General features: G+C 32.3%; 1 long non-coding RNA gene across 2 annotated transcripts; it reads right to left on the minus strand.

The window, feature by feature from the left end:
* Positions 1-728: 728 nt before the first annotated feature.
* On the minus strand, positions 729-11,163 carry LOC126742403 (uncharacterized). 2 transcript variants are annotated; one of them, XR_007662554.1, is made up of 4 exons: positions 10,974-11,163; positions 10,791-10,911; positions 2,102-2,357; positions 729-1,886 (listed from the first exon to the last, which is right to left on the minus strand). It is a non-coding gene; the product is annotated as an uncharacterized LOC126742403 (long non-coding RNA). The 2 variants fall into 2 exon arrangements; XR_007662553.1 differs by lacking the exon at positions 729-1,886 and having other exon boundaries at positions 1,984-2,357; positions 10,974-11,160.
* Between the last annotated feature and the right edge of the window lie 1,797 nt (positions 11,164-12,960).

Below are 12,960 nucleotides of genomic sequence, written 5' to 3' on the forward strand. Positions count from 1 at the left end.
ATGCTTTTGTTTTGGGCGGCGGCGTGGTTGGAAAACAGATATAACACTTTAACTGATTTTGGAAGAATATTGTTGATATAGTAGAATAAAAAAGATATAGTCTTATTTGGTGATATTCTGGCTGTAGTCTCATCTATAAAAAAATTAACTTTGTTAGTTTTACCTGAATGAATACAGAAGTTGTAAGTCCAAAGCTGTCGCTTATAAAATGCTTCGCTTGATGGAACCTTTGGCAATGGTAGATTTTGTTGATAATCAAAAGTTAAAACTTCAACGCTCTCGTCTTCCCTACTTAACTTTGTTTTCTTTGTTAAGATCGGCAAAAAGTGTTAAAGCTTTAGTTTCGTGATGAGTTTTTTGCATTCAGAACTCTTCTCTTTCTTTTTCGTCATGTTCAAATCTGGAGACAAATAAAATCGAGCACTTTTCTGCCTGCTGTAATGCGATTCGAATGCTGCCATAATGCCATATCTCGGTTATCGTAAAAGCTACGACCTTGCAGATGGTCTCGTTGAATTCAGAAAGACGAAAGTAACACAAAACCGTTGGAATTTTCCGGATAGCTCTCATAGAAGCCGAGATATTGGCCTTCAAAATTTAGGTTTTTTCATTTTTCGAGTATACCCCCCCGTTTGGATTTTTTTCAGAAATTTTTTTTTCTCGAATTCGAACTAACTATACCAGCGGATTGTTCTCATCAAGTATTAAAATATAAGCATTTTTGCGACTCGCGTCATGGAAAGCTTTTAATAGGGACATCTATTTTTTGAACATAACTTTCTGAAAGCCTTTTTACCCTGCTTTGATGTTTACCACGTTGGCTAATGGAAGCTGATACGTTATCCCCAACACCAAAGGATTTTGAGACATTGTTCATACGTTTTTTCCATATTCCATATATTGATGCAAAAGCGCGTCTGCAAACCCTAACAGTTTGCTTGCCTAGTTTAATGCTATATGCGTGCGCGCAGCTTCGATTTTTGCCTTGGCCAGTTTTGGCACGAGGCCATTAAACATTCTTGGTTGTAATTAGCCCTCCTAAATAGGTATTCTGAATATATCTTTCTCCTAGGTTGTTAAATTTTGACAAAATTACGGCTCTACTTTCTTGAGTTACTTTTTTAAAGCATTTAGACTTACATTTACAATCTGGTCCTGTTTTTCTTGCTTCTATTTCTTTTCCTTTCCAATTGACATAACTCTTCATCTTCATTGTGCAATGGAACTCTTTATGACTTTACGCTTCCAATAGGCTATATTAACGCTTTTTCTTGTCTTTTTTAAAGGTTGTGTTACTTCTTCTTCAGCATCACTACTCCTCATTGACAAAGGATTTTTTGGCTTAGAATTATTTTTTTGGATATCTGGTTTTAGTGGATGGACCTGGAGCGTTGTGATCTGACTCACTTGAACTTTCTGAATCGGTTGGTTCATACAAGTCTGAACTCTCGCCAAAAAGGCTAACATTATCATCACTACAGGACTATTAATTTCTCATTTTTTCCCTAAAAACTAACCTACGATACTGTGATATACTACTAAAAAAACATCGAAATTAACCGGAATAGCAAAACACTGCTATTCTGCCGCGCGTGATACTAATACTGACGCAAAAAAAACACAACAAAAATATCGTCTTTGTTTACAATGGAATTTTCCTAATGATTGGTGCAAAAAGGAGGCAACTCCGGAGCTGCACCAAGCGAAAATGGGGGCAGCTCCCAAAATTCGTATACCTCTTCTAATAATAGTTGGATTTGCCTGCTTTTTGCACCAATCGGTGCGGTCTTTTTTTCTTATATTTAAGCATGTATAAGATAAAAATTTGCCAAGAATAGAGCTGCCCCCCTTTTGCTGCAAGATTCTCAATTCCTCTGTGGTGCCATCTAAAAGTATTACTTTGTTGATAGGTAGTAAAACATGATAAATTAAGAAATAATCATCATATTAGAAGGTTAAACGACCATGAACAAAGCCATCTAATAGTCTTGCTTCAATACAGAAACGAGTGCTTGCACTTTATTTCACATTAGAAAATATATTATTTTGATTTTAATAATATATTTTATTAAGAGTAATTACTTATAAAGATACCGCTTACACAAATATAAAATTTCATCAGACATCAGGATCTTCACATAATATTCGAGCTGCGCCAGAATTTGTACACTTCACGCTTTCCCATATTCCATTTTCTGTCTGCCAAGTATAAGGCCACCTGATACAATTATCTGAGCTTGTGATTTCTGGCTGAAATGGTGCCCAACTAGTGAAATTAAAAGGTTCAGATGTGGTGGCCCAAGTCCATCCTTCGTATACGTCATTGTTCTGGTAAACGCCTGCTATCCAGTAATAGGCTACGAAAACAAAAAAGTTATTAAGTCGTTTCTTTTATGGTAAAATCAGGGTTGACTGAGTTGGGTTGGGTTCGTAGTCCTGACAGTATCGAGAATCGCTACCTCCACACTCTCGCCAAGACGTCTCGTCTTTAAGTACTACATAAATTAATATGGAACCTATGTATGTATTGTGTTTTTGTATGTACCATATTCTAAATATTCTAAAACAAAATACCTACATATAATAATTATGTATTTAAGGTGTTAGTTAAGTACGTGGCCATACTTTAAGGGATGATTCGTGCAGTGAATATATATTATGTATATATATATATATATATAAACATGTTTACAGAGCTACTTCACAAACCTTTTGGAGAATTTGAAAGTTTTTGTCGCATGTCATCACTAGATTTCGAATATTTATTAGCCAAAATTTCACCATTTATATCTAAACAAAACACGCAACTCAGAGAAGCCATACCGGCTAAAGCACGTCTCGCAGTGACATTAAGATTTTTGGCTACTGGCGACAGTTATAAGAGTCTTCACTTTTTGTTCAAAATTTCCAGCCAAATTATATCAAAAATTGTACCTGTGCACTGCACTTAACGAAGCCTTAAAGGATGAAATAAAGGTCAGTATTAAATTTGACCTAAACACATTTATTTCTATTTATTTTACAAAAAAAAAGATTATCTTTAATGTTCATTGAAATTTAACCATCATTTTCAGTTGCGTCTAAGTAAGCATGTTCTAAACTAGTTATGTGACTTGGACTTGCGGAAAACTGGGACATCTGTTGTGGGATACTTTCTTGTTCATAATTATTATAATTTCCTGGGAGAATTTTATACTGATTCCCAGAATATATAGATTGGGGGGATAGGGGAGAGGGATGATCAGAACAATGGGAAAAGGATGTTGAAGGGCGAGTAGAAATTTATGTTTCTGAGGACGAGGGCAAACGTTGATTATCGTATGTAGTTTGATTGTAATAAGAAGAATGAGAACGTGATGCCTGTAAACGTTTTATAAACATGCCATCAATTTTGTATATTAACAGCTGCCTTTTTTCATCGGGAAGCTTTCTTAATTTTTTCGCCAGCATTTTTGCGTAAAGATCACATTCGTCTTCTTCAGGAGGTCTTTTATTCAGCGCGTTTTGTAGTGACGAAAAAGCTTCTTTCATATCGCGCCCAGTAATTGCTGCTGTAATTCAGGAGGAACTTGTCCACGTCGGCGAGGAGTTCGTCTGGATGCTGAAGAAGATTGACTCGAATTGGCGTTGCCTTTATTGTTTGCGCTCGAAGTTGTTTTGCCAATAATTTCAACATTTGATGTTGACGGTTCACTACTTATGTCAGCTTCACTTTGCAGTTCTTCGGTTTCAGTATTTTGTTCCTATAAATGATAAAAATAGAATATTTAGACATTTTTAAAGTTAATAAAAATACTGCAAAGTAACAAACTAAATTTTAAATAATTTTTCCTTGCAGATGCCTTCATTTGCAGAAGAATGGATGGCAATAGAAAAGGGACTTAGAAGATTTCCACACTACGTCGGTCAATCGATGGGGAGCACATAATAATACAATGCCCAGCTAACAGCGGATCTGAATATTACTACAAAAAAACTACAAAAGATCATTTAGCATAGTTCTTTTAGCTTTGGTTGACAGTAACTTTCGCTTTACTTTTGCTGATATTGGAAGCCAAGGAAGAATAAGTGATGGTGGCGTACTTAAGCATAGTTTATTGTGGGAAAAAATTTGCTCAAACAAACTTAATCTGCCAGAACATTGTCCTTTGCCAGGTTCAAATATAGAAGCACCCTTTGTGTTTTTAGGCGACGGAGCATTTGCACTTAGTACTCATATTATAAAACCGTATCCAGGCACTCATGAACTTGGTTCACTAGAACGAATATATAACCAAAAGTTGTCATCGAGTCGTGTAGTGGTAGAAAACGTTTTTGGGATACTGGCATCAATCTTTCACATTTTTAGAAAACCAATATCACTGGAAGTAGATAAAGTATCACTAGTAAAGAAGTAAAACATCAGAACGGACTTATAACCCTACTGCCACCTTTGATATACTAGATGATGATGGATCCATTATTCAACCTGGTTCATGGAGACAAGGAGTAGATAGTACTTGTGCTATTAGACCATTACAGAATATACCCCGCAGATCAACCCAACATGCAACTCAAATAAGGGAAAAGTTTACTTCATATTTTTGTAATATGTAAAATATTTAATTTGGTGTATTATTTTATGTTGCTAATAAAAACAAACAATTTTTTTAATCTTACCTCAACCTTACCTCAAAATTTTCGGTGTTTATGGTGGATTTGCATTGGTACATTGCTCCCAAAGAAGCCTCCATAACTTTAAAAGCAAATCATATTATTATGCCTATGAGGAATAGCTAATACCTTCTGGAGATCAAAACTTACTACTAAATATGAGTTTTCTTTTCTCCTGACATTTTTTGTTTCTCTAGAAAAGTTTGCTTAATTGTATCCTTTTCCTCGATATGCTCCTTATAATTTTTGGTCTCTGCTTCAGTCTTTAACTCCTCGCTTAGATTCATAAATCTCTCGCATTTTAGGCATTTATCTTTTTTTGGGACGTGAATTCCAATGTTGTAATTTTCTTTTAACAAATTCAAAAATTTTCCCTTTTTTAAAAACTGGCGATTATTTTTTTGTTCAGTAAAAACATACATTTTGTAAAGGTTATTATAGCTTTTTATATCAGCAGGAAAATATGTTTTTGAAGATGAACTTCGGCAATAATGCAAGTGTTGAACAAGTTCGGTTTTAGTCTTGTTAGACGGTACATGGATTCCTCGCTGATCAGGCTGTGGAAATTTTTCATACTCCTCATTATTTGAAACAGTTCTCAATAATCGCACGGTCACGGATAAAGTTGCAAGTAAAAACTGCCTGCAAACGCGTGTTGGTATACTATTTTTTAGTATACTATATTCCACTGTTATTTTTCTATTTTTTAATTTTTTTGATTTACGCCGTCTCTTAACTGAACAAACCGAAGTACAATCACTAATAAATCGTTTCTGCTTGTCACTACTTGCCAAGCCCCAAAAAAATCAAATATAGATTTTCTTTCTTCTTCAGAAAATAAATTACAATCATTTTTGCAGCTATTTTTATTTCTGCACGGGTTTTCCTTCATTTTTTTTTTCACAAATTAATTTTCCTGAAGTGCTTAAGTATATCAATCCCAAATCTTTTTGTTTCTTGCGTTCCTCTCGTTTGCTGACTGAGTTCTTCTTAATCTTTATTGAAATAGCCTGATCGCCTTCATTTATTTATTTCTGAAAGTTACTGCTATTTTCTTTATCATTTTCGTCTGGAAAATATTGGACTCTTCTTTTCTTATTAGGTTTTTCAAAGTCTTCTTCTTCATTTTTGGAACTGCTCATATTTTCCTCAATTTCATAGTCTTCATCAGAATCTGTAGTAAAATCAGTCTCAATTCTGGCACTGGTTGTGGCTTGTGTGATAACTGGTTTCCGCACTGGCATTTTTTCCACAATAACTTTTGGGCTTGGTCCCAAACTATTTATAATTTCATTGGTGTTTTCCAAAATTATCACATCCTCTTTCAAAGCTGCGTCGAGGGGACAAACTTCATCGAGGACCTCTACCAGCATGCTATTATCCAATTCAACATTTGACGACATTTGGCAACTAGCATCAGGATCATCTTCTTTATTGTTTTTTTTCAAGTTTTAAAAGCTTTTGTGTTCTTGAATGATACATTTCTAAAAATTAACAAAAAAAATCGATAGTATAGCATAAAAGGCATAAGCGCCATTTATAAAATACACAATATTACATTATTGTAGCAAGAAACTAATACACCATTAGTTAAAAATTAATCTTTTTGGTAATTTAGATACACTAAATACCGAAAACTTCTAGGACAAAACCTTTTAAGGCGAAAAAAAGCATTAAATCATTTGCATTGAATAGCATAGGTGTAATGTCGCTTGTGCCAAACAAAAAGTACTGCATGCAAATTGGCATAAACGTCACATTTTTAAAATCAGATTTGAGTGATTAGGCAGATATAATTGTTATTATAATTAGATTTATCTACTAGTCTGTCAAATCCTTTTGTTTAAAAACAATTTAAATCTACCTTTAGCTCACAAAAACTGCCGATAAACACGCACGCAGGCACCTGTGTAAAGCTTATGACCATCTGGCGCTTATGCCAAACAAAAGTGGGGGGGGGGGAACTCTTGGCGTTTGTGCAAATTTTAAAAGCATTTCACAACCAAACGGATTTTTTGTGGCATAAGTCTCAAACGTTATTAGATGCGGAATAAAAGCCGCTTTAATTTGATGTAAATAACCGATTTTTGAATTTTTGGCGCTTGTGCCGTTCTGCCTTGAACGCGTCGATATAGGCTTATAAATCTCAATGGCTCCAGCACCGGATTTAATCGATTCCTTTTTTTTTCTTAAATGGCTTCTAAATGTAGCCATTAAAGAATCTTTTTTTTTTCTTTAAAGCTGATATAGGAATATCCAGTTTCTCGCTTAAACGAACCCATGCATCATTAATCTTTTTTTTATCTTCATGGAAATTATGTTTTGGGTCCCATATCACATCTTCCACTTGATATTCTTCCAAGAACTGTAGTGTGAATTCATTAGTCCATTCTGCTATTTTTTTAATAACCACTTCCAAAAAACAAAATAACTATAACACACTCGCAAAAGTCGTACCAGCTAACTACAGAATTTCAGAACGACGTCAAATACGACGGCAGACGGTAGGAACGAGAGTATGTACGCTACGCTCGCGCCTCCCAACCTCTCGCTTCATGCTGCCTTTGATCTGCGCCTAAAAAACCGACAAATAGTGGAGACATGTCGAGACAAGGCGCGGAAGGCCGAGACGAGATGAGCGCACATACTACACTCTCGCTCTCGCTTGGTCTCGCAGACACTCGCCAAGAGGGTGGAGGTAGCATAAGAAAACTTGTAATATTCTAGAAGGAAACATGTTTGATGCAGTTATGTATAGAATATAATAGTGCTTCAAGCCATTAATATCCCATTGGAATAGAATTAGGAAAACTGGATATTTAACATTGCTGTTGAAGATGAAATGAACCTTTGAAAGCTTTTCTCTGTCTACCTACTTTACTCTTTATTTTTGACTTTGAACAAATCTAACCTGTATTGCTGTGCAGCCAGTTAGTCAACGCATATTAAAAAACACGCTATGACTTTTTAAACAGAAGATATAGGTAGATCTGCAAAAGTAAGTAAGTCTACAGCAGCCTTCTACTTAGCAATGCACTTTTATCATATTTTAGTTTTTTTAAAAAAAATTTTCTCTGCGAGAGAGGAATCAAATATATCTTTAAGAAAAAGTTTTCAAAACGCTGTTTTTAATTACATTTCATGTCTTTTACTTTAGTGTTGCCATATTTGATAATTTTGCATAAATATGCTATGAAAGAATATAATTTATATTTGAATTTTAAGTGGATTCAAGTGAATTCTATTAGAAATAATACTTAAATTAAAAACCACACTTCTTATAACAACGTGGATAAAGTTAACATACTTTTCATAGATCTGCTACTTCACATTTTAGTACTGATATATTTTAGCTTTTATCTTCTAGTCTCTTTGAATGATTTTCGATGAATATAACGAACATACATGAGTACATAAGCTTCATTTCATAATTTTTTTATAGGCTTAACTTTTTCTGGAATCAACTCTTTTTCAACATATCATTGAAAATGTAGACCATATATATTGCACCTAACGAAGACAAAATAAAGAGTTTCAGACTTATTTAGTAATTTTGTCATTAGGAGATAAAGTACTGCACTTTACAGTCAGTTAGAAAGAACATTTTTGGAATTATCTTGTCAATCGTTCTTTATCCATAGATAGCTAATTGATAACATTTAACATTTGTAACTCCTTCTAGCTTAGAGCTAGTTTCTGCTCACTTTTAATATCTTGAACCTTGGTTGCTAAAAGATAATACATATTTAAAAAATGTGTAAAAAAGGTTCTAAGTATTCTGATAAGACAGTTACTCAATAATAAGTAAAACACTTTGTTCATGCTACATAATACGAGAACTATTGAAATGATCATATTTTATTAGAAACGGAACACTGAACAAAAGATTGCTAAAAACATATTAAGTGTATACATAATACACATTTATCGGGTATCAACCCCTTGGAAAAAATAAGTTACACTAATAAAATCTTAAATAGACAGAAGGCACGAGTGATACATTGTCTTGAATCTCTTGAAAAAATGCTTTCCACTGATAGCATAGAAAGACACAATACAAAAAACTCTGTTTATCAAAGAAAACAATAAATTACAAAATATTTTTTTTTTATTAATATTTAATTAAATGTTTGAAATGATAGCTTCCGATATATTGGCATGTCTCTTAAGAATTCTAATCATGTTTCATTACCGAAAAAAACCGTTGCTTATAAATATATAATTATCACAGAATTCACTTCTTATTAAATGTTTCTTAAGGATAGCTCAACGTTTTAACGAAAGGTATCCAGGAAGAAAAACTGATTCTGTCATTTTTGTAATATAATGACAGATAAAATAAAAACAGAATCTCGATTAGTTAAAAAAATTTGCTTTAGTAAGGCGTGTACTTTTTATTTAAATAAGCATGTTAATAAGCAAAAGTATCGGAATATCGAGAACTCACACGTATTTAGAGAAGGGCATACCCAGTACCCCTAGAAAATTATTTACTATTTAATGGCCACCTAGATCCCCAGACCTAACACATCTTGACTTCTTTTTGTCGGGCCACCTAAAATCTGCGATTTTTAAAACGAAACAGAGAAAAAGTTTGATAAAGAACAAGTGAGATACATTCCTTTCATTTTATAGAAACTGTTCTTAGCATTATTTTATTTAGTTTTTCATTCCAAATATATGTTTTAATAAAATATATTTAGTTTATTTTTACATACTAGAACTCCTAAGGTTTGAAAAAGAGAAAACTGTAAAGAATATTATGTTTGACCGACATATTGATATAGCTTCTTTTAAAAAGTGCACCTTTAAATTAATGTTAAGAATGCTGTTTCTCTCCTTCACTGGTCGGCTGATTGTATTAGCACCTCTGCCATGTTGTAATTTTTTAAATATTTTCCTATTTATAGTTTTCCTATGATCCATCACCAAAGTAATCACCTGGCACATCCAAGCTATAAATATGTTAAACTCTTGCTATGTTTTTCTTACGTAACCTAAATTATTAATTTTAGTATTTGATTCTCAATGGTTTTTTAACTAAGTAAGGCATAAACTATTATTGGACTCCCTCAAGGGTATGCTAATATTTCCTGTAATTTTGATAAGAAGCACATTGGAGAGACAAAGAGGAGAATAGGTTTGGTTTCTATAAATTCAGTAGTCATGTTAAGTTTTCTTTGAAAATAACGAGTAAGTATACCTTAAATGATGAAGTGGATAATATAACCTGATCTAGAAGAACTTTTTCTCTTCTTTTTTAAAAAGTATATTAATCAGCTGATGGAACTAGATACCTGCTTAATTCCGAGTAGTAAATCTACTAAAAGCAAACCTAAACTTAATAAATACTTTTAAGATGATTATCATTGAAATGGTTAAATAGCTTTCTCATTGGATTACATATATTAAGTTCTCTTTAAGAGCCCCTGGTACATTGGCAGTTTGTCAAGGTTTTACCTGTGGCAAAATATGGATTTGTAAATATTTAGGAGCAAGCTTGTAGACATATTGTATTGCTCGTTTAAAAGCAATAAAAAATTAAACAGTGATGACAACAGTTGAAACTTAGAAATAAATCCCATACCTCAAGGTACGATTAAACTAATGCAAAATAAGCACTTCCTGCCACTATATATCTGACCTCCCTTCTTGCAGTTCTTAAACCATTAAAACCTAAGGCAACTCCACAGCAGATATTGATACTCAAATTTCAGCTTACCTTCAACACATTGATTAAAAAATTTACACTTTTTCATCAGTTTTTTGGTTTCAGTGTCTCATATAACAATATTTTTGATATTATAAAGAATAGAAATATTATAGATTAAAGCTTTTCGATCATTAGTATAGTTTTTTTAGACTTATTTCTTATAGCAGTAATAGTCATAAGCTTTTAAACTAGATTGCAAGCAAGGACTGGAAAAAAAAAGTTATTTCAAAATTTTCCAAACTTCTATTTTTCTTTAAGTTTTTTATTTTTGGACCTATTTGACTTAGAAATTAGATTAGGTTCAAATTGTAGCAAATTATAAATTTTTTGGCGTAAACTGATTTAGGACGTTATTTGACTAACTAGTTTTTTTAGGAGATTTTAACGAATTTTGAGTAAATAAAATTTATAGTTAAGGACTTACTATAAGGTTGTGTGGATCTTAAAAAAGCATTCTGCAATTCTCGAGTAACATTTTCGGAATTTACCACTGCCATTCTCATTCCGTAAGATTGGCATATTCCTAAGGCCTGAGTAAAAGTTGCCTTCAAGCAAAAAAATATGTATTATATAATATACCTTTAGATTTTCATAAATTTGGACTTACTGTTTTATTCCATATATAATATCTATCGCTAAGCCTAATGGGTGGTATAAGAGGGCCCAGATCGGCACTAGAAATTGCTAAAGCTAGCAAAAGAAAAAGTTTTAAGAGACTTTGAAGAACTTCCATTATTTAAACTGGCATGGACTATCAATTATTTACTGGACTTCACAATTGCTTACTATAAATGTTTTAAAAAGTATTATCAATGAAATAATTTTGTCATCGATTACTTATTATACTTATCCCATAGTAAATTATGAACAATACATGTTCAATCAATCATAGTCTAAATTGCAATAAAAACGGATTATTAGTTAATGATACTGGTAATTCACAGTAAAAATATAAAAATAACATAGCCAGATAAACATAAACTTATTAAACTGTTTATAACATTTAAAATATGGCTTTAGTTTAAATAAAATCCAGACCACTTACAAAACCTGCGGTTTTCATCAAATTTAGTAATAAAAAAGCTTCATAAAGAGGTCGTTATCGCTTGGAACAAACGAAACCCAGTATTTTTTTCTATATTTATCGCCGTATCTTTAGAGAGAAACTGTATGAATAAAATTTTATTTAAAAATAAAAACAATACCTGTTACTTAACAAAAACTTATTTAATTTAAAATGAGATTAGCTTTAAGTTAATGTTTAAGTTTGGCGCACTACTTAATAAACTTCATCCAAGTAGGAAATACTGCCGACCTCTCTTACGCCTCCGAGTTTCTTTAAGTAAATTTTAAGAGTAAGAAGAGGAAGTTACGCGTATTAGAAAATCTCCTTTAACTTTATTTTCAAGTATAATGCACTAAAAAGGCTGTATTTGAAAGGATGTAGAGATTAATAAATGTAAGTAGAATATTGAAGGTATGTTTAAGAAAAGAAATATTAAATACGGCTTTATATAATATGTCGCCTTACCATTTTAAAAATTAAGACAGTTGTGCGAGAGAAATTCAAAATTCAAAAAATTCAAAAGACTTTTATTACCACTTAAACATTGTACATAGAAAATTTATTTTTTTTATTACAAGAATTTACACAATGCTAAGAGTAATGCGGACCGAACTGCGATTATAAAAACAACAGATAACACATACACGAGCTAGCGCGCATGTGCTGCTCAGACCGTTAAAACATACTAACCTAATTACAACTAAAAGAAGAATAAAGACTTTCCCAATTATAATTATTAAGAAATTAAGTCATTAAACTTTAAAAACATATAAAAGCTAAAAACAAAAAAAATATAGTGTAATAATTTACTATATCAATTACATTAATATAGGTACCATTTGTGCAATAGACAGAGAGGAGGGAGAGCGGCAAAAAACACGAGCCGAGGCTGGAAAACCAGGGCAACACGACACAAAAAGGAATAGATATTCCAAAATTAACCATTTAAAATTTTATTTTTATGCCTGCAAGACCAACAAGACCAGTGTTGATTTAAAAAGTAAGAACTCAAAAATAATATGGTTACAATTAAATAAAAATAATTAAATTATATTTTTAATAAAAATTTGGTGGTGTGAATTTGTTAAAATGCCTATGTTAGTTGAGAATTAAGAAGAATTTCTTTAACATATGCAATAAATTTCTTTGGTGAACTATTTTTAATGTAATCCGGTAACTTGTTCCACATATGAATGCCTACATACTGGAATGATTTTTTAAAACCTGATGTTCGATGAAATGGAATTCTAATCAAGTTTGGATTTCTTAATCATGGTGAAAAAATAAGTCTCTTAAATATGGCGGCTGACCTGATTTAATTATTTTGTAAATTAAATTATACATATGCCACTTCCTTCTATTTCTCATATTTAATATAAAATGTGAATTTAGATAAAGAGTAATGTAGTCTCTATCTATATGATATATTAAAGGAAAAACGCATACAACTATTTTGCAGTTTTTGCACCGTCCTTGACAGAGATACGGTTAGTGAGTCGCCATACACAATGTCTGCATAATCAACCAA

This window comes from Anthonomus grandis, chromosome 11 (assembly GCF_022605725.1).
Source record: "Anthonomus grandis grandis chromosome 11, icAntGran1.3, whole genome shotgun sequence".
Lineage (NCBI taxonomy): Eukaryota > Metazoa > Arthropoda > Insecta > Coleoptera > Curculionidae > Anthonomus > Anthonomus grandis.